Source organism: Rattus norvegicus, chromosome 9, assembly GCF_036323735.1.
Source record: "Rattus norvegicus strain BN/NHsdMcwi chromosome 9, GRCr8, whole genome shotgun sequence".
NCBI lineage: Eukaryota > Metazoa > Chordata > Mammalia > Rodentia > Muridae > Rattus > Rattus norvegicus.
In genome coordinates this window covers 19,216,627-19,239,987 of record NC_086027.1, presented here as the reverse complement: position 1 = coordinate 19,239,987, position 23,361 = coordinate 19,216,627, and the positions used below count along the sequence as shown (strand labels likewise).

Here is a 23,361-nt window from a genome sequence, read left to right as displayed (position 1 = left end):
ATGGACAAAGATTCTTAAAAGAACAAAGTAAAATGTCCACAAATTTTCAGTACACACACGAGTTTTTTTCAAATACTTTCCATCTGCCTTTGGTTGACTCCACGGGGGCAAACCCCATAGACTGTCCTAGTATTTCTTAATATCAAATGAACTCAAAATGATTCTGTGCCCATCGTCTGTTGGGATGGTCCATGTCCCAATGTAGAGAATTCACATCGTCTGGCATAAGCAAACCCAAAGCCATGCTTGCCGCATGCCTGCTGGGAGCCGCAACATTTTTAATACCAAAAGGATAATGCAGAGAAAATCCCACACGTGAAGATGGACGGTCCTCCTGCTTTCTCCCTCAGCAGCAGATGAGATTGCTTATTAAAATAGAAGACTGATGTGTGCGTGTTCTGAAGCGTGAGCCTGAGACATCCTTCTGAACTTTGTTAATAATCTCCCACACTTATTAATGCTCGGACTAGTGTCCACTCACACCGTGCTCTCTCCTCTCCTCCCTCTGCTTCTCCCTTTCCTTTTTTCTCCCTCTTCCTCCTCCTCCTTTCCCTTCCTCCTTTATTCTTTCTCCACCTTCTCTTACGTCCTTTCTCTATTTTCTCACTTTAACCTATAAAAAGTCAATAATTGCGTGTCTTATATGCATTAAGCCATGTCATTTACTTTTATACGTCTATTAGATAAATATTAGTTTTTGCTCATTTCACACAGGAAAGTTGGAGTCAGTTAGCATGTGCATCTTTAATCTATACCTAGTTCATAGACAATAGAGAAGTCTATGTCTCTGAGTAGACTTACATACATCACAGCCTCTATACCTGTACCCTACAGTCACTATAACATGAATGGCTTCCTCTTGTCCAACTCCGGGGTCTGTTTACTTTATTTTAGAGTTTTCATGCCAAAAAACAAATTAGTACAAATACAATTTATCTTAGACGGCAGGAGGAGGCAGAGAGAAACTGGTCAGATAGTCACTGACCATACAGGTATGAACGTGTTCACACGGGGCTGGCAGATACGGCGCAGTGGATACCGGCTAAGTTCAACTCTTAGCACCCAAGTTGGGGGGCTCACACTGCTTGAAATGCTGGTTCCAGTGTGACCATCCAATGCCTTCTTCTGGCCTCCATGGGCACTGCCCTTGTGTGCACACAGACTCACATGCATACACATAGTTAAACAATAATAAAATTTAAAAACATATAATCATGTCAAAATATAAAAAAAATCCTCCTCGTTGCTCAGTATCTGCATGTGTGGTGGTACGGGGTTTGCTAACACTTCCTGTCTCTACACAGGGGGTATTCCTTCTCCCTCAGCAACCATCTCTAGCTCTCATGGTCCAAACCTTCAACCTCCAGATTCTGAGTTGTTTATGGTTTTGGTGTTCCTCATGTGTAGCCATGTGATGGGAGGCATGAGGGGTGTCCCTGGAGATTACCTGAATCCCACATAACTCCTGTCCCTACATGGGTGTTCAATTGGCCCCTTACTGGGGGTCCAGCACCTTTGCTAACTTTATTCTTTGTTGATCCACTGCATGAGGAGGTCAGGAAGTGGCCAGGTCTTGACTCCCATTTTCTTCTTTCCTTTTTTAAGTTGTGTGTGTGTGTGTGTGTGTGTGTGTGTGTGTGTGTGTGTGTGTGTGTAGTATATGCATATGTATGTTACAGGGGGGCACCTGTAGAGACCAGAAGAGGGTGTCAGGTGACCTGGAATTACGGCCACTGGTAAGTGGCCATTGATTTCCATAACAAGAAATGAGAGGAGGGGTTCCAGTCACCCTTCAGCTATAATAGGGTCTTTCCTCAATGGTCAGGAGCTCTAGAAGATTTGGAAGCACTCATAGCAATTAAGCCATTTCTCCAGCCTCCCACCCCCACCTTGCTTTGACACAAGGTTACTCTCTTTGTTTTTGCCTCCCCGCCTTGCAGGCTAGCTGGCCCACAAGCTTCTGGGAGATTTTCCTGTGACCGCTTCCTATCCCACCCTATTGAGTGCTGGGATTAAAGATTCACACAGCTACACTCAACTTTTTATCTGGGTCCCAGGGAACCAAACTCAGCCCATTAGGATTGCCTGGCAAGCATGCTTTTACCCACAGAGCCACCTCCCAGACTCTGGTTTCTAACTTCATGAAATCATCCACAGAGCACCCTGTGGCAGCAGCATTTGGGCACTTGAGCCCCGAGACATGGAGGTAGAAAGCCAAATTTTAACTTGTGACTTTTTAAGGCTAATAATTTGGGAAGACACCATTTCTCTTACATCCCAGGATCCAAAAGAGTAAAAGTGTATCTGTCACTGATTTAAATAATAACCCTGAAGGGCATGACCTGAGCTCCCATGGAAGCTGCCAATAAACAATGGTAGTACCAGATCTTCAAATGACTGTCCCACATGGCTTTTCCTACATGGCTTTCCCGGCATGCTGTCCTTACTCCTGATCAGGAGCCAGAGGAAGGAAGATGGAGGGTATGCACTCCTGAGATTGTATCAGGACCCTTCTTCAATGGCATCTGACCTCTCCTCTATCCAGCCAACTGTTTATACTGATAGTGATTTAAGAGACACCTACAGGGGCTGGAGAGGAGCACTGGTCAGGAGCACTTACAGCCCCTACAGAGCACCGAGTCTCTGTTCCTACACCCCTGACAGCACCGTACCTGCTCTTTCAGCCTCCATGAGCACTACACATACATGGTGCACATAGAAACATGGAAAAACACAGATAATCTTAAAAAGAAAAAGAATACCCACACGGTAGGGTGGGACTCGCAGGATCCAGAGGGGTCACCTCACTTCCGTGTACACCTTCTGATATGTGAGCCACAGTGGTCATTTGTCTCTTTGGGAGTCAATGCCAACATAGAGTCTGCATTTATGAAGCCCTAAAAAGTCTGGTCACTTTCCCATCCATTACATAGCCACAATCATAGGAGGGATTTCAGTTACACTTCTGTGGTTACAGTGGGATCTCTCCTCAATGGCCTGCAGAAAGGGATTGTGCAAGGGAACCAGCAACACCGATGGCCTAGTGCTGCCCACACCAGCAAATAAAGCTAACAGATTTGAAAGATAAGAAAGATCTATGAGCCACAATGTGGCTGACTTTTTCCCTTCCTGGGGAAACTATCTTGTAACTGTTTCTCTTTTACCTCTCAAGTCTTCCACACGGAGAGAAGGGGATTCTGGGAAATGTAGTCCCACTTAGCTCAATCCATTCATTATGAACTTACCACAGTGTCCCAGTAGACAGAAATACATGAGTGGCCTGAGATGGGGAGGGGGAAGGAGGGGGAAAGGAGGGGAAGAGAGAGGGAGGGGAGAGAGGGAGGACTCACTGATTCAGTTATGCAGGCTGGGATCCTGTTTCTGTCTCAGTAGTGCTGGGGTCACACACACACACACACACACACACACACACACACACACACACACACACACACAGAGTTCCTATCACCCCTGCACTGTCTCAACTGCAACTAAGCTATGCAGGTGAACCCACACCCCCGCCCCTCAGTGTGAGTTATGGGTAAGAAAATCTGTACCAGTTGGAGACTTGATGGGAAAATAGCCCACCCCATCTCCCTCAGACAGTTTGTTTGGCTCTGCTCATTAAGTGAGTAGAATTACACCTTCAGTTGGTTTTTGTGTGTGCTGTCTTTAATTGGCAGTGTGAATGCCTCTTCTCTGGGTTGATTTATCACCTCAATTTCCATTAGCACTCTCCGAGCATCTCTTTTGATCTCTTAATTTGGAGAATCTGGGCATCCATCTTATATATTTTATCAAGTCTTCATATATTTGGGGCAGCAAATATTTCTGATTGTATTTATCAGCTATATTTCCCCTTATCTGTTGCTTTCCTTCTGATGTTTATTTTATTGCTTTTTATTGTGCAGGAGTCCTTGGTTTTATGGATTTCTTCGCATCCATCTTGTTTCTCGTGATAGCCTCCATTTTTAATATTCATAAATTTATTTCCTCCCAAGAACTGAGATAAATATTCTGTTCTATTTTCTTGTAGATAATTTTTTATGGATTCGATTTTTATATTTATCTTTGACCCGCTGTAGTCTGTAGAGAGCAATATTAAAGAGTCAGCCTCGGGTGTCAAGGAGATATGAGTTCACGGTGGGGAGATGGCTCAGTGTGCAAAGTGCTTGGAGCTCAAGCATGAGGGCTCACGTTTGGTCTCTCAGAACCTCTGTAAAAAGAGGGGGATCTGTAGTCCCAGTGTCGGGGAGGTGGAGACAGGAGGATTCCCAGGACTTGCTGGCTTAGCTAAATTACTGATAATCCTTATCATCATATTCCATGGGACACACTGGAGAGAGGGGGTGAGGAGAAAGAAGAAGGAGGAGGAGGAGGAGGAGGAAGAGGAGGAGGAAGAAGAAGGGGAAGAGGAGGAGGAGGAAGAGGAGGAGGAGGAAGAGGAGGAGGAGGAGGAGAAAAAGAGAAAGAGAGAGAGCAGGAAGAGGAAGGAAGCAAAGGAAGGAGGAAGGAAGGAAGGGAGGGAGGGAGGGAGGAAGGAAGGGTGGGCTCCTATGTGGAAGGCTCTGTCCAGCACAGCAGAGATGGGACTTTGGGACATGAATGGATCACGAGGGTAGCAATCTCCATGGGTGGATTTATAATGCACTGGCATGGTTGCCAGGTTTTGTAAATGCCAGACAGAAGGACCTCATTTAAGGAACTAGGTCACTAGGAAGTATGCCCTTGAAGGATGTCCTTTGTCCTGCAGTAAAGGAGAGCCCACAACGCAATGGCTCTGTCTCGTGCTCCCTTGCCACATGATGAAATAAGTCACCTTATGTGTACAGAAGCAACAAGGCCAAGTGCACAAGGATTGAAGTCTCTGAACACAGGAGCCAGAGAGCTGGGTCTGTGCCTCAGCTGGTTCACTGCTTGTCTGGTACACATGGAACGCGGTGTTCTCTTCCTAGTACCACATAAACTGGGCATGGTGGCACATATAGTTCTAGCTTTGGGGAGGTAGAGGCAGAAGGATTAGAAGTTTAAGTCATGGAGATATCGTTTAATAGTTAAGAGCCCATGGCCATAGTGTTCTTGCAAAGACCCAAGTTCTGTGTCTAGCATCCACATCAGGTAGGGGCTTCACAATCATTTGTAACCCAAGCTCCAAGAGACCCAACTCCATTTCCTGCACCCAGTCACTGTGCTCACCAGCATGTACCTCCCCCCCCCAACACACATATACATACTTAAAAATAAAATAATCTCCTTAAAAAAGAAGTTCAAAGTTTTCCTCAGTTACATAATAAGCTTGAAGCCAGACTGGGCTATGTGAGACCCTGGTCCAAAAAAATAGAAAAATAAAAACAAAAAATCCCAAGCAAAACAAAATAAATAAACATCAAAGGCTCCAGATGTTTCCTTACCTGAGTTTGTTAGGTTTTTCTTCACAGGGACCTAAAACTGACCACGACATGGGTGAGAGCCACTAGCTGAAGTCCACTATTACAGGTAGTAAGGAGATATGATTTCTATGCTAGGGGTGGCTCACAGGACGGTGGTGCACTTGCCCAGCGTCTGCAAGGCCCTGGCCACCATTACAAAACATCCATAGAGTCAGCATCAATGGGGCTGAAGAAAGGTGAGGACACGTGGGTGTTTTCTTAACCCATGCCATTTGCTGTGCCTAGACATGACACAGCTCTCCCTCCACCCATCTTCTGTCTAATATGAACTATGTACATTGTTATTTGAATAAACCTCTTATGGTCTATGTTGCTACTCAAGTGTTTAGAACCATTAATGTGCTCTTTGTTTTCATCCTGTGTCCACTGTGCCCCTGGTATAATAACACATTAATTTTTGAAACTACATCTTAAACTCCAGAGAATTCATTTATTACCTCTAATAATATTTTAGTTGGTTTCTTTTGATTATTTTAGGTAACCCAGTAAATAGGAGTATTTGTATTACTTACCTCCATATATTTAGTCCTTTCATAGCCTTTCTTTCCCTAGCAGTGGTCAGGCCCTGCGCTGCTGCTGCAGTTAAGTGCAGATGGTGAAGAAGGCGTTCGGACTAATTTCTGTTTGCATGCTGCCTTTAAGTAAAAGGCTTTAACGTTACTTCAAGTCATAGTGTGTCTTGCATTGGAGACTCGATCGATGTAAACTGAAATGTGATGACTAATCTACTTAAAACAATCCATTTAAGAGTTAGAGAAGTGGCTCAGGGGTTAAAACCACTTTCTGCCCTTGCACGGGACCAGAATTTAATTCCCAGAACCTGTAAAGCATCTGCAACCCCAGATCTAAGGAATCTGATGGCCTCTTCTGGTCTCCATGAGCAACCGAATGTACACGGTACACACATATACCCACTCAGGCACACACACACACACACACACACACACACACACACACACACACACACCACAAAATACACCTTAAGCCCAGTGTGATGGCGCAAGGCTTTAATTCCAGCAATCCAGAAGCAGAGGCAGGAGGATCTCTGAGATCAAGGCCAGCCTGGTCTACAGAGTGAGTTCAAGGATACCCGGGGCTACACAGAGAAACGCTGTCTCAAGACAAAGCAAAATGAAAAACAACAAAAAATTTTAAAAATAAAATAGGTAAAAGTTAAAAACAAATAAAACAATTTACCTATCTAAATATAAGCAGTTGTATACAAAGTGTAGTTTTGAACAGGAAAAGACATCTTCTTACTACTTGATATTAACATAGTGTCACTCTTTTCTAGTGATGTGATCGTTTATATTGAGAATTTAGTTGTCGTAGGTCAGTCTTAGACTCTGTGATTAAGCCTTAAATGCCTTGATTTGAGTTTAGTGGGTGAGCTGAGTAAGATGATTAGTTTATATCCTAAGTTTTACTTGGGTTTTGTAAAAAGTGCTTTATCTCTGTGTGAGTATGCATATGTTTATGTGGCTGAGGTTGCATGCAGTACATACATGTGCACTTGGTGACCAGCAAAGGGCAGTAGATGCCTTGGAGCTGTTTGAATCTGAACTACAGCCTGGTGATTGAGCAGTAGGTTCTCTCAACCTCTGAGCTATCGCTCCAGTCCTTTAGTTGAGATTTTTGCATCCATTTTTCCAACATGAACGCTTCCACTTCCCATATCAGCTTGTATTTGTCTTATATGTTGCTAGTATTCAATCTTTGCTCACCTATGCTTAAAAAGCTACATGAGACTCACTATCCTTGCTTCTTTAAACTTCTCTTTATTGTCATTTTATGTGTAGGTGTGTTTGCCTGCATGTATGTCTAGTCCTCATGTGTGTGCAGTACCCATGGAGGCCAGCAGAGGGCATTAGATTCCTAGGACTAGAGTGGCAGACAGTAGCAAGCTACCATATGAGTGCTGGGAAGTGAACCGTGGATCTCTGGGAGAGCATCCAGTGGTCTTTTAGTTGGAAAAAAAAAACATAAAGGGAAAGCACCTAGAATAGTTTCGACAGAAGCACGTAGTGTTTCCCATGTAAAGACATGAGAAACTAGCTGTGTAGTTGTATTCATTCTCCGAACATCAGTTCTTGGAGTTTTAAAGTCATGCCTGAGGGAATTTGTATTTCTAGTTAAAGATCAATGTTGTTACAGTTTGTCTTAGAGTTTTACTGCTACGAGCAGACACCATGACCAAGGCAACTCTTATAAGGACGACATTTAATTGGGGGCTGGCTTTCAGGTTCAGAGGTTCAGGCCATTATCATCAAACAGGAAGCCTGGCAGTGTCCAGGCAGACATGGGACTGGAAGAGATAAGGGTTCTGCATCTTGTTCCGAAGGCAAACAGGAGAAGACTGGCTTCCAGCCAGCTAGGGAGAGGGTCTGAAAGCCCACCCCACAGTGACACACTTCTGCCAACAAGACCACACCTTCTCCAACAAGACCAGACTTCCTAATAGTGCTACTCCCTGGGCCAGGCATATTCAAACCACCTCATAGTCTATAGCACCAAAAGAGTCTCCCTTTTTATTTGTTCACTTTTGATTGGGATTTGAGTATGTTCTTTATCTCCCTCCCCCAGCTAAATATAATGCTGTGTCAGTCAACACAATAACCTAGGAAGGCTTCTTAACTTTAAAAAAAATGATTATTTTTGTCTCACTATTCTGGTCTGAGGTCAAAGAGCAGCAACTGGTGGTGGGTTTCTTGCTGGAAGAATCCTGGAGTTGCACAGGACATCGTGTGCCAAGGAGAGAGCTGTGTGTGCAGGTGTTTGCACTCTGTCTCCTCATAAATCCACTAGAATTATTGAGGCTCCATTCCCCTCCCCCAAGGTTGTATCTCCTCATACTGTAGATGAAGATTCCACCCTCATACCTAACAGTGTGGATGATCATGTGACCATGATCATGAATAGTGGGCAGCAGTGGCTACGGAGGACTAGGAAAAGAAAATATTAAGTGATATTTGGGTGTGTGTGTGTGTGTGTGTGTGTGTGTGTGTGTGTGTTTTCTTAACTGACTCAAATAAGTACATAGTACTTTTCAAAAAAACTCTCAGGTGCAGAAGGAAGCAGGGCAAACAGGGAAAGAAGGAAAGACCATCACGAGGGACGACGATGTAAAGCCACTGGATCCCTTACATCTGCCAGCGATCGGCTGTGAACCTGGCTGTTGACTTTCTAAGGGTCAATACCAAAGAGATGCTCAGCCTGCACTGGAGTCGCAGACCCCGTAAGATTAAAGGCTCCAGCTGCTGCCTGCAACACAGCAAGAATTGGCTCCAGATAGAGACAGTTTCCCGTGGAGCCTCAGAAACGGTCTGTGCACCAAACAAAAGCCTTGACCTCTCACGGGAAGAGAGAGGGCTTTTCTTGCCCGGTGAAATGAGTCCTCTGAGTGGGGGTTGGAGTCAGACAGAAAGAGAAGGCTTATTCTTCTTCTGTTGATGAGGGGCCTCACAGGCCAACTTCTGGCCAGGCCGCCTTATGGACAGATATCTATCTTGTCAAAGAAGGAGTTGATACATTCCCAGGGGAAATCAAAACACCACCCACTCCCCCAACAAACACAACAAAAACTAGCAAGAGGCTTAGCGGAGAGAGCGGCAAGCAAAGGCAACCAGGCAAGGACAGTACTCTGCCTCCTTAGGCAGACACAGAGACCAAGACTCCCAGAACACAGGCCCAGGCAACTCAGTGTCAAACAGGAAAGAGGACCAGTAGGAAGTTATAACAATGTGGACATCTTCTTGGGGTATCCATTACAAGGTTATTTGAAGGACTGGGAGTTGATGGAGTAGAGGAAGATGTTTGGGGGCAAGCACAGCATATGGTTTAGCTTGCAGTCCCCATTTGGGTCTAGGTTATACAAGCACATACCTTTTTATAATAATGTGCTTGACAACCTGGCTTCTTCACCTCCAACTATTAGGTATACACCTTCAAAACAATGCAACTAGCACATGAGAACCCCTTTGATAACAATAGTATATAATCAATTATAAATAATAGTACAAGCTTCTCCAGCCCAGGGAACAGTGCAGTTTAGACAGTTTCTATTCAAATGAGTTCCCAATGGACCTAGGTATGAATAAGAGAAGGGCCAATCCAGATTGAGCTGGTTTGGATGTATATGCCATGTGTCAAAACCGTGCCTTCTAGTAACCTTTAAGGGGGATTCCCCCGTTTACCACCTTATGCCCATGCCTGAGTGTGCATATGATTAAATCAAATGCATTGTGGGAAGGGACGTGCGAAGTAGAGAAACGATTGTGTGATGACCTGATGTATCAATCAAAATAGAGAGGCACCCAACTACCTGTTAGCCATCAGGCAGTTCCACCAGCCTGCTACCGGGGACCTAGCAGCAGCTTAGGTCATCACCTGCCACCACCAGATCTCGGAGGCCCATTCTCTATCTCGTTCCCTAGCTGTCTCTCTCCACTCTGTATTCCTCATTCTCTCTCTTGTGTGTTCTCTCTCTCTCTCTCTCTCTCTCTCTCTCTCTCTCTCTCTCTCTCTCTGTCTCCCTCTCTCTCTCTCTTCCCCCTTTTTCCCTCTTTTCCTCCCTCAGTCTGCCTGTCTGCCTGTCTCTATATCTCCTCGTGTCCCCACTCAAAAAAGGGCCTTTTGCTCTTCCCTTCTCCAATAAATCTCTTACACTAGATCTGTTGCTTGGCATAATTTCTTCAATTGACTTGCTCCAAAGGTACCCTCCACCCTTGCCGAATTTTTTCTATCACCCCCCCCACCCAGCTTAGTAACCAGCTTCTTTTTCTCTTAAACTCCATAAAGGGGAGCTTTAGAGACTGTCTGGACACTTGAATACCCTGCGTCACGTGGCTGCCATCAGTTTTGACAATGCCGCTCTATCACCAGCGCTATGGCTTTGCACTGAGGGAAGTGTGTTTACTTGCTTCTTTTCTGAATCTCCGTGAACTCTCATTTTTAATTCCTTGGGCAAGAGGCCAAGAGCCCGGAAATCCTGTGACATCTTCTGGGCTGGGTGACATTGCAACCACAGCACATCTGGATAGCGTGATCATCGGCGTCTTTTTGCAGGGCTTGTATTTCAGCGTGCTGCCGGAACCTGACCGTATCCTCCTGACTGCACTGTGAGGTCACTAATGAACAGCTCCATTACTACTTGTCAGCAGCAAGGAAGGGCAGGAGGAAGTGGAAGTGTCAAGTGTCCCGAGGCCATCATCACTAGGTAATGATAGGAGGGAGCTTCACTCTGTGTGACAGTTCCCAGATGTGTTCCTCCCTGCACCTCAGATGCTTCCCCAAAGGGCTAAGTGCCACTGTTCATTGAGATAACCAGCTCATTACTAAGCTTCTTGTTGGTTCACTAGCTCCTGTGGTGTTTGAATATGCTTGACCCAGGCAATGGCACTATTAGGGGGTGTGGCCTTGTTGAGGAAGTGTGCCACTGTCAAAGTGGGCAATGAGACCCTTCTCCTAACCACGTGGGAGCCAGTCTGTTCTTTCAGAACAAGAAATAGAGCTCTCAGCTCCTCCAGCGCCATGCCTGCCTGGACACTGCCATGATTCCTGTCATGATGATAATGAACTGAACCTCTGAACCTGTAAGCTAGCCCCGATTAAATTATAAAAGTTGCTGTGGTCACGGTGTCTCTTCAGAGAAACCCTAACTAGGACACACACACACACAAAACACACACCACACACACACACACAAAACACACCACACACACACACACACTCACACACACACCACACCATACCACATACACCACACACACACACACACACCACACCATACCACACACACATCACACACACACACACTCACATACACACACACACCACACCACACCACACATACACACACACACAAAACACACCACACACACACACACACTCACACACACACACCACACCATACCACACACACCACACACACACACACACCACACCATACCACACACACATCACACACACACACACTCACATACACACACACACCACACCACACCACACATACACACACACACACACACCACACCATACCACACACACACACCACACATACACACACACCACACCACACATATACCACACCACACATACACACACACACCACACACACACACACACATACACACACCCCACTACCACCCCACACACACTCACATACACACACACCACACACACACACACAACACCACACCACACACACACATACACCCCACACCACACATACACATACACCCCACACCACACATACACATACACACACCCCACACCACACACACACTCACACGCACACACTTTTCTCCTCATTTCTCCTCTCCTTCTTGCTACCGGACAACTTACCAATACTCACATCCTGTCTAGGGCTGGGCACCATGGCGGTTTTAAAATGCTCATCTCTGGTCAGTGCCCTTCCAGTCAAGTGTGAATAGTGACCTGGCGTGGGCAACCATGAGGGGCGGAGTCTCAGGAGATGAATGGGGGGGCGGTAAGAGGGTCAGGAGAGCACAAAGGTCAGGTCTGGCTAAGGGCTATACTTCAGTCTGACTCCATGCAGTACAAACTGCAAGGCAAAGTTGGAGTCCGTAAGGGCAACGGGGTAGCCTCTTGTCTTCCCTGCCAACTGGTTAGGTGCTGAGATCTGAGGAAGTGGGTAAGGAAGACAGCCTCCTCCAGCCAAGTCCTGTCCTCCTACTCAGCCTCCAGGTCAACTCAGGCTTGGGAGCAATTTTCCTGAGAATGGGGCAGTCAGTTGCTACCCACCCCTGTAGCATCTGACTGGTGAATAGGGAGAAGCAACTCCTCTGCAGGTCTTCTGGAGAACGGCAGTCTCAGAACTGCTGCTTTCCTGCACCACATTGCTTGACTGTTTAGTTCAGGGGAGAAGGAGCTAGCAGGACTTGAACCCTGTACCTGAGTAGCTTACATTCCAAGAAGATGGGAGGACAGGAAAACAGCGAGAAAACCAGAAAGGCACACCATACTCAGACAAGGCAAAGACAGCATCAACAAAAGAGGCAGGGAGAAGAGATCCGGTTGGGGAATTCAGAACTGAGGACACTTTACAAGATATCCGGTTCCAGCGGACACCTCACCATGTTCAAATGTCCCCTAGACTGCTGAGTGGCACTCCTGCTGCTTTACTGTTTGGCGTCACCAGGAGTGGGCGTGGTCTTAGCTTCCCTCACATCCGCCAGGCTGGAAATTAGCCATTTTATTAGAGTACTGTTGTCTATTTGGTCCTCTTGATCTTTTTTTTTTTTTTTTTTCTGGAGTTTGGTCTTATCTTCCCATGATTTTGTGCAGCTGGCTACTCCTTAGCTGTCTCCTCTCTGTCCCTAAACACATACCTGCCGCGCCCTTCACCCCCATCACCAGGATCAAGAATCTTCTTCTAGGATATGGACAGGAAGGGCTGGAGTGACATTATCATCCAGAACATCCTATAGAAGGAAGAATAGAAACACTTTGGGTTTTTGTAAATATTTTATAACTATTTATTGTCTTATATTTATTGTCCATAGTGACGAGGTTTGTGTTTTTATCATCACGATATTCTTTCTGTATCAGTGTGGTGACAAAAGCCTAGATTGCCTATGACCATTAATATCATGGTCTTTGGCCACATTCAATCCATTACCCTTCGCTGTCCCCTTAGAATCTCCTCCCTGTGTCCCGTCTCTGCCACTGTCCTGTGTGGTCTGAAATGGCAGTTCTCCTGAGCAACATTGGTTTTCTGTCCTCATTTTCTTTTAATTTTCTGACTGGCCAGAAGCCATGCTAAGTCTTCCTTAATCAGTACTAGATCCAGCTCGAGGCCTGGGTCATGGAGCTGTACCAGTGGGGGAGTCAATTAAAAGAACAAGCATCCTTCATTAATTATCTCCTTTCGATATGGGCATATGACCCTCCTATTCCAAGCCTGGTGGTCCAGCCTGGAGACTGTATGCTTTTGAGAAAAGCAACCCTCCTGGAGGTCGGAGTTCAGAAAGGATCCCAGAGGGCTGGAGGCCTGGATTCAATCTCCAAGTTCTTCTTTCATATTTTATCTCTCAAGATTTCAGCCAGCCAGCCTGTGGCTGACCAGCTCCAGAGCCGGCTGATAAGTCAGGCTTCCTCTGGTGTTTCCTCTTGACTGCGTTACTCATTTCACAGGGCCCAGCCGCTGCCTCTGATGGCTTCCTTACAGTGTTCCACTGTTCCGACTCTTCCACAGCACACATCTTCCTTCCCAAAGTCCCCACACTGGCTCTGAGCTCACAAACTGTGTCAGTGTCCAGCAGTGAAGCTGGTAATAGAAGAAGACAGCAGGATTCAAGGACTTAGTTGATGTTGGAAGGAGGAAGACTGTCTCCCGACTCTGACTCTCCCGTAGTTGTGCCAGGCCAGAGTAGAGAGGGAAGGAATCTCGAATTTTCCTCATGCCTAACATCATCATAGGAATTTTATACACGTGAGGCCATTTCATCCTCTCTCTTCTTTTGCTTCAATTTTTTCCCCCAAGGAGGAAACTGAATTTGACAGGAGTGCCCAGGGCCACACAGCCAGTAAGTGCTGGCACGAGATCAAAGACAATCTGAGTCCAAAGCCTGTGCTCTTTCTATATTACCAGTGGAGTGGAGGATGAGAGAATCTCAATGAGAATGTCTATGGGGTTGATTCTCCCACTGATGGATGTAAGGGTCCAGGACACCTCGGTGGAGGAGGGGGAGATGTTCTCAGGAGCATGCCTAGAAAGCCAGTCCAAAGATCTCTGTCTCTCTCTGTCTCTCTGTCTGTCTCTCTGTCTCTCTCTCCTCTCTCTGTCTCTCTGTCTGTCTCTCTGTCTCTCTCTCCTCTCTCTGTCTCTGTCTGTCTCTCTGTCTATCTCTGTCTGTCTCTCGGTCTCTCTCGGTCTCTCTCTGTCTCTCTTTGTCTCTCTCTGTCTCTCTCTCTGTCTCTCTCTCTCTCTCTCTCTCTCTCTCTCTCTCTCTCTCCCCTAAGCTCTGATGCTTTAGTTGGGGGGGGGGTATGAGTCTTTATGCCACATTACTCCCATTTTATTGGCATCACTCCAGAGCTTCATGCAGGCTACCTGCAGACAGTATGTGTGTGTGTGTGTGTGTGTGTGTGTGTGTGTGTGTGTGTGTGTGTGCGTGCATCATGTCAGAATTTATCCCACACTTGCCCTCACCGAGGACATTGGATTTAAGTCTCACTTTACCTGCACGAGTTTGCAGACTTTCCCTGTGTCAGTGTGATATGTTCCCAGGTCCCCTCAGTGTTCATCTCCCCACCTTGAGGATTGCTTTGATGGAGAATGCTTCTCTCCCACAGAGACCCCTTCACACGTCACCTCCACCCACCAGTGACTGCAGGGACATCTTCGTGTCTCATCTTTGTGGAGCTCCTAAAGGGAAGGCTGGGTTTCCATCAGAACTTCGTCCCCACTTGCTTCTCCTGTTCAGTCTATCCCTGTCCTCCACCCCACCTCCACCCCGTTTCCCAAGTAATGTCCCCAGAATACCCCAGCCAGCTCCCTCAGAATTTGCTCCCCAGGAGAGCTGTCTGGAAACAGAAGATGTATCAGGAGTCCCACTGCTCCGGGATCAGCCGTCCCATCCCCCAAAACTGGGCACTTCACTTACCCAGAAAGCTGAGCAACGACTTGCCCTGTAGATCAGAGAACACCCAGGAGTGGAGAAAAGATGAAATGATACCAGGACCAAAGGCAAAGCATGGAAAAAAATCCCCTTCATCTCTGCCTTCTTGTTCAGAGAAGCGTTTCAAAATGTGATGTCTGGGGGCTGGTAAGAAGGTTTGGCAGATAAGGGTGCTTGCTGCCAATCTTAACAATAGGATTTAATCCTTAGAACACACACGGTGGGAGGTCCCACCCAATTTCTGCAAGTGATCCTTTGACTTCCCATGGGTGACATGGCACATCCCCCCCACGCCCTGACTGAAAATGAATAAATGAATGAGTGGATGGATAGATGAATAAATGAATAGAATAGCATTGCCTCTGTTAAAGCCATTCCCCCTTTAGACATAGAGAAAGCCCTAGTCACAAGGACATTTCTCTAAGGGTCAGCTCTCCCATGAGTGTTCTGAGTATCAGGTAGCATGGTGTGGTGAGGGTAGAGAGCTACCAAAATAAACTGGAGATCCTGTGAGCCCAGGGCCCCTGGTGGTGACCTGCAGCCCAGTGCAGATTCAGGGGCTGGAGTCAGCTCTCCCCTGGGGGTTGGGGGAAGGCATCTCTGACAGAAGGTCGAAGGTAGCTCCCTTATTCCAGAGATGGAGAATTACAGACGTGTCCCACTGTGACTCCATTCCCATCACAGAGCCCTTCACACAGCCACCAGATTATTCTAACACAGAAGTCTCTAGTAGCCTGCAAAAAAAAAAAAAAAAAAATAGGGCTCCCTTGATCTTAGCACCAAGTGCTTGACCCATGTCCCAGCCATGGAAACCCTCAACTTTTAGGTCACATTTAGGGACCATAATCCTTCTCCTTCATCTGGTCCTTCCTTGGCTAGCTGGACACTGGCCTCCTGACCTTCATCCCTTGGGGTTTTTGTTTGTTTTTTGTTTTTGTTTTTTTTTTTTTACAACTCCAGCATGATACATAGATTACGGAATTAGACACATCGTCCGCAAGCCTACATAATGCAAACTGACCATGTAAAATGACCAGGCTAGGAGCTAAGCTTCTTGGAACTGCCTGGGTTGAAAAGCTTTGGCACAGGGCTGTTGGTGTCTGTGGCATCAAGAAACCTTTGACTTCACATATTGGGGTACAGAGGAGTCTCTTCCTCAACAGGATGGCACTGGTGTTGAAATGATTGTGGCATCTCCCAGATTGTGATTCCCTGAGGACAACTATGTCTTGCTCAGACTGGGCAACCCTGAAGACAGGCTGTATTCTCCCCCATGGTCTGAATATAGCTGAGAACAGGCTGTGTCCCCTTAGGCTGGGGCCTCTGAGGACAGGCGGGGGCTCCTAAAACTGGCACACCTGAAGACAACCTGTGTCCCCTAGGGCTAGGGGTCCCTGAGGACAGGCTGTGTACCTTCAGGCTGGGGGTCCCAGAGGACAGGCTGTGTACCCCCAGGCCTCTCTTGTTCTTTCACCTTCTATTGAGAATAGAGCATAGCTTAGGAGCCCCAGATGGACTGAGGCAGAGTGGTGTGGGGAGAGCTAGAGAGTGGGTTTGTAGGTGCAAAGACCAAGACCAAGTGAAGGGTTTTGTTCCCTGGTCCACTGAGGGGTGGGGTGCCTTTTCTGACCCATCTTTCAGTGCATTCTTTTCTGGGGATGACTGAGTTGATAGACCCCTGTCTGCCAAGCTGCACACTCTGTACTTTAGCACCACTCTCAGAGTCCATAGCCCGTTACCTTCCCCTCATAAAGGTCCAGATGTAAGATTTTAAAATGAGAAGTGAAAACCAGAATCAGTTGATTTAAATTCAAACCTGCTCATCATAGCCCTGAAGCCCAGATCAACACTGTGCTCCATGCTCTGTAGTATTCTCTCTCCCATCATTCCCATAATCCTGCAGGTGATGAAGACACGGGCTCAAGTAGGTGACATAATTTACTCACGGCCACAAAGCCAGCAAGCAGAACCCACAAAAACACCCCTCATCTGCCCTGCATTGTCAGGTAGAAGGGAGGTATGAAAGCCCGCCCCACATTCTCTACTGAGTGATTGACATCTCCTGTGCCCAACCACGACTAAGTACAAAAAACGTAGGAACTAACAAAAGAGTCCCACAATGGGCGCCAATCACTCCTAAGCTATTCTGAGTCCGCACAATAGCAGCTGGAGTGGAACTGACCTAAAACTCTATAAACAAACCAGTTCTTGTTGACAATGATATTAATTACTTGGTGGGGGACATGACTTGGGCTTGGCAGCTTACTGTCTTTAAACATTTGGAGACAGGCTGGAAAGTGGGGGGGGGGGTGCAGGGGTTCCAGGCAGGTAACATGCTTATTGTACAAACATGAGGATCCAAAACTTTTACATGCAGAACTCACAAGTATCTGTTACTTGTTGCTGCGATAAAACACCATGGCCAAACGCAACTTCTAGAAGAGTTTGGTTTTGGCTCTATAGTTCCACACAGGGAGCAGGTAACAGAGGGAGAAGCATGATAACAGGATGATAGAACAGGACACTAGGAGATCATGTCTTCAACCCAGTAAAGACGCAAAGCAAAGACTGAGCTTGATGTAGGAGAAGGGCCTGTGTCTCAAAGCCTACCCTGGAGGCAGGCATGCTTCCTCCAGAAGGCTACACCTTTTAAAGCTTCCCAAACAGTGTTACCAACAGGGGGACCAGGTGCTCCGATATCTGAGCCTGTGGGGAAATATTTCTCATTTAAATCACCACACTACACCGAAAAGCCAGGCCCTTGTAACACCAGCCGTGGCAGGCAGAGATAGTCGGGTATCTAGGGCTTGCTGGCCAGCCAGTCTACTTAACCAGTAAGCCCCATGACATTGAGAGACTCCATCTCAAACAGAACAGTGGATAGATCCTGAGAAATTAAACCTGAAATTGACCTCTTGGTTTTGCCCATTTATGCACGCATGTGTTCTCTCTCTCTCTCCCTCTCCCTCTCCCTCTCCCTCTCCCTCTCTCTCCCTCCCTCCCTCTCCCTCCCTCCCTCCCTCATTCACCAAGGTAAACAGATGGTGGCAAGGGGGTTTATTTTGATTTTGTAAATAGCTTGTGGCTATCTAGTGAGTGGACACAGGATTTAAACCACTGACTATCCAGTTCCCAGGCCTTGGATCCTTCTAGGATTACACGGCCTTGCCTGTTGGGAGTAGGAATTCCCCAATAAGGTGAGAAAAGAAGCCCGACTGGTATTTTTGTATGATTGATTGATTGTTTGGTCAACTTGCTACAAGCTAGAGTTATGTGAATATAGTAACCTCAGTTGAGAAAACGCCTCCATCAGATTGACCTGTGTGAGGGACATTTCCATGATTGCTGATTGACATGGGACAGCCCGGCCCAGTGTGGTTGGTGCCACTGCTGGGAAGGTTGTCCTGGTGGTATAAGAAAGTAAGATGAACAAGCCGGAGGAACGCAGGAACGCAGGAACAAGGCAGTGAGCAGCACACTTCCGTCTTCTCCGCTGCAGTTTCTGCCTTGACTTCCTTATGGAATAAACCTCTTTCTCCCTGTTTCTTTTGGCTACGTTGTTTTAGCATGGCAGTAGTAAGAAAACTAAGATGCTGACCCCCATCCCCACCATGTCTATCCCTGGGTTACTCCACTGGGCTAAGCCCCCTTGGAGAAGGCACTACAGACAGTATGGTGGCTAACTGAAAAGCCAGGAAAGGATTTTGCGGAATCCCTTGTAACGAAGCAGTTCCTAATGTTCTGTTTGCCTCAGGTTTTCTCTCCATCGATCTTCCTGGAAGTTTGGATGCCCACAACTTCTTGAAGGGCAGTTGCTCCAGAGAGCAGACCGTAGGGATGAACACACGACCCGCTGTTCAAACACTCTGTCATCCCGTCCCCTCAAGGGCAAATAAAAAGCAAGACGTTGCTACTGGAATCAGGGCTGTTTCAGATTTCATTTTACTTGATAAAATGAGAAATGCTGGAGAGAGACTTTGGGGTCAGCATCCCCTGAAATTCCTGCACTGAGTCTTAGATCCTTAAACTAAATTTTAAAACATATCTATTTATCTATCTATCTGTCTGTCTGTCTGTCTGTTTATCTATCTATCTATCTATCTATCTATCTATCTATCTATCTAAATAGCTATCTAACTAAATATCTATCTATCTAAATATCTATCTATCTATCTATCTATCTATCCATCTATCTATCTAAATATCTACCTAACTAAATATCTATCTTTCTATCTATCTATCTATCTATCTATCTATCTATCTATCTATCTATCTATCTATCTATCTATCTTTCTATCCATCTATCTATCTAAATATCTATCTATCTATCTATCCATCTATCTATCTAAATATCTATCTATCTATCCATCTATCTATCTAAATATCTATCTATCTATCTATCTATCTATCTATCTATCTATCTATCTATCTATCTATCTATCTATCTATCTACTGGGGGGACTTATGTGGATGGGTAGCCACATGCCATTTCCCATGTTTGCAAGTCAGAGGACAATTTACAGGAGTTGGTCCTCTCCTTCTGCTCTGTGGGTCCCTGAGACTGAACTCAAGCAGCCAGTGACAGTAAGCCTTTCCCCTCTGAGCCATGTAGCATCCCTCCAACAACTCTTTACACCTTTGTTCTCGGCTCCTGTTGCTGCTGTTTCTCGCTGAGCCTGGCCTGGAGCATCTAGGTATACATTTCGTTATCAATTGCTTCATCCCCTCTCTATTTCTTCCCCTGCACCATAGTCAGAAGACCCCAGGAGACAAATGGATATGTCTTGCCAAATCCTAGTATATTGGCCTGGCCCCTGGGCACTCATTTCTAATCCCACCTCCAGGCCTTCAAGCAAGATAGCAGCGATAAAAACGTGAAGGGAAACGATTCATTTCTACTGAGCTGAGTTTCCATTTTTCTAAGGTTTCCACACAATCATCTTTTATGAGCTATAGTAAAATCACATGTTTATACAGTTTCCCTCCCCAAGTCCCAAACATTTTAGCAACATTATCTAATGGAGCACCTGGGGTTTGCGAAACAGTTGCTTCAGCAGCCAACACTCGCTTATGCAAACACTTCTGAATTTTCCAGATGTATCCATTTCCCCTTCACACTAGCAAAAAGCTCACTGGGAAGGTGTCTCCTTCCCCCCTTGCCTGCCACTGCCAAAACCCACCCCCATAATACGTACCTGCGAAAAGGAGCATCTCGTTTGAATTTGCAGGAACGGTGAAGCCATTTTTGGATTTGTTTCTGCCTCTCCTGAATGTCTTTACCTGAGTGTCTGCAGGAGGAGTGAGTGATGCCCAAGCTTAAATCACAAATTTGCCATGATTCTCCCCTTCTACCCAGGCCTGGGCCTGGGATCTGGTTTTCGTCTCTGTCTCCTGAGCCTGTTAGGCTGCCAGGTCCTTTTACACATTCAAACAGGCTTCATGTCTCCTTTCAGTTCTTACGGCTGCCAGCCTCCTCCGGTGGCCTGTTTCCTTCTGGTTCCCAGAGAGTCCTCCACTTCAGTCTATCTTGTCCATCGAAGTCTCATAAATCTTGCCCCAAACGCTTGCCTCGCCGAATGTTGCTCAGGGCTGTCTGTGGCAAAGGTAGACAAAATACGGGCAGCCCAGGGGTCAATCCCCCAGGCAGGCTGTGTTTGTAAGTAAACTTTCACTGAAGCGCGACCATACCCATTTCTTTATGCAGCCTCTGCAGCTGCTTTCCAGAGATCTACCATCACAGACTTCAAAGTCTCCGTTCACCATCTGGCCTTTCCGAGACGGAGTTTGCCAACTCTCGTAGACGTAATGTAGCCTTAGTTCACGTTAGCCTGACATGTAGCCTGTAAGGCTGGCCCCAAGGCCTGCTCTTCCTATCTCCTCTCTCCAGTCCCATCTGGCACTTGTGGATGGCTGCCTACCTGCTCATCGAACCAGCCTATGCCTGCTGGAAAGACATAAGCCTTCATGTAACAGTTTCTTCTGCCTGGAGGTCTGTCTGCTATGTGCTAACTCCTGGCCAACACCCACCAATCACTTGAAAATCTCCTTCTTCGGTCCCCACAGATTCAAATGCTCGCCTGAAGCCTCGTGAATCATAACTTCTGCTGTCTGGATGTGTCAAGCAGCTGAGTTGGGATAGCGTTGAAGGGTGGCAATGGTTGAGCAGTGGTGAAGGAATAGATGGACGCACATCAACAAGAAGTGAAGACGGGCTGGCTGCACTGCCTTCTCCTCAGACCCCTCTACACCTGTGCTGCCTTCAGAGCAATGGTTCTCAACCTGCCTAATGATGTGCCCTTTAAAACAGTCCCTCATGTGGTGGTGACCCCCAACCATGACATGAGTTTCATTACTATTTCAGAACTGTGATTTTGCAAGTGTTACGAAGTGTAATATAAGTTTGTGTGTTTCCAGATGGTCTTAGGCAACCCCTGTGGAAGGGTCCCTTGACCCTCAGAAGGGGTCATGACCTCCAGGTTGAGAACCTTTGATCTAGAGGGTGGTGTCTACTCCAGAGGAAGGTATTTCTCCATCAGTGAGCCCCTCTTGGAAATATCCTCACAAATCTACCACAGAGGTGTGTGTTTTAGTGATTCCAGAGCCAGTCTAGTTGACAGTTGGCCATCAAGATTAACACCATGATGTTTTGGTGTTTGTTTTATTTATTTGTTTGGACAGAGTTTCATGAAGGCCAGGTTGGCCTAAAATTAGTTTTTTAGCTGAGGCTAGCCTCGAATTCCAAATCTTCCTGCCTCCACCTCCCAGGTGGTGGGAGCATGAACTTGCATTTTCAAACCAAGTTTTATGAAGTGTTGGTGACTGAATATAGGCCTCACACCTGCTAGTCAAGTGTGCTATCAACTGGGCTACATCTCCAGCTGCCTCTATGGAAGGCAGCTCATGTCTTCTGAGGTGATTCTGAAGCACTAGCTGTAAGAGAAACTGAAAGGTGGTATGGGTATAAAGAACATCTCTGCTTGTAAGAAAGAGTATTATCTAATACATAATAAAACATCAGTGGGAGATCCAGAAAGAAATCAGACATAATCCCCTTCCAGACATGCAGCTCATTAGGAGAAAATACCTGAAGGCCATGTTAAGCCTCAAGGTGGAAGAAAGAGTATTACAGAAACAATAATATATATATATATATATGTATGTATATATATAGTATGTGTGTATATTATATATAATTGCATATAATTGCATATATATTTATATGTACTATTAAATACTTATGTGGTAGTATAATATATGTGTAGTATTTATACCCACATCTATACTATTAAGTATAGTATAATATATACTATTATATATAATACATAGGTATATATTGTATATACTATATTATATGTATATATTATATGTATAGCATTTATACCTACATATGTGGGTATATACACACATACGTATACTAGAGTATTATATATAGTATATATACTATACTACTATATATTAGTATATATTATACATATTAGTATTATATATATTATATATAGTATATATGTGAGTATAAATATTATACAAATAATACTATATAATATAATATATATAATTACAGTATACTACATAAACTATATTATATATATATATTTGTTATATATGTGGAAATCTAAATATGGGCCTTAAAAGAGAGGGGAGGCTTCCCTTTCACACCTAGAGAAGAGCATTATTAAGAGAAAGAATGAGAGACGGGAGTACAGAGAGCCACCATGAGAGGGATGGCTGGCAGAGGAGCAACAAGAATCCCTTCAGCAAATCCCCTGAGCAGATAACCTAGAACAAATGAAATAGCCAGCTTCTCTTAAGTTTTCAGGGCTGGTAGGATGTTTAACACCACGTGCTGTAGCTCAGCATGGCCTGTGGGACAGGAAGCATAGAGGAGCCCGTTTCTGAACAGCAAGAGCTGTGGAGTTGGCGCAAGCTGCTTCCTAAGTCCATCCCAGAGAGCTTTACAGTTTGTTGGGCAGTGTAGACAAGGCAGCAGGACCTTGAGGCAGCTGGCCACCCTGTGTTGGAAGCCAGGAAGAGGAGAGTGATGAAAGCTGGTATTCAGCAAGCTTTTCCTTTATGTGCTATGCAGGATCCAGGCGCAGAGAAGGATGCTACCATCCTTTAGCTTGGGTCTTTCTACCTCAGTTAACCTCCTGAGGATGACCCTCACAGTTACCCTCCTGAGGATGACCCTCACAGTTAACCTCCTGAGGATGACCCTCACAGTTAACCTCCTGAGGATGACCCTCACAGTTACCCTCCTGAGGATGACCCCC

General features: G+C 45.8%; 1 long non-coding RNA gene across 6 annotated transcripts in view; it reads left to right on the top strand.

Annotated features, from left to right (window-relative positions):
• LOC134480335 (uncharacterized) overlaps window positions 1-22,216 on the top strand; it is a 31,411-nt gene extending 9,195 nt beyond the window's left edge. For 2 of the 6 annotated variants that reach the window (XR_010054697.1, XR_010054694.1), the window contains one exon: window positions 8,513-17,284. This is a non-coding gene — a long non-coding RNA (uncharacterized LOC134480335). Of the gene's footprint in view, window positions 1-8,512; window positions 17,285-18,845; window positions 19,129-21,154 lie in introns of those variants that run through there. The other 4 variants (XR_010054696.1, XR_010054695.1, XR_010054699.1 and 1 more) reach the window with 4 other exon arrangements.
• The last annotated feature ends 1,145 nt before the right edge of the window (window positions 22,217-23,361 follow it).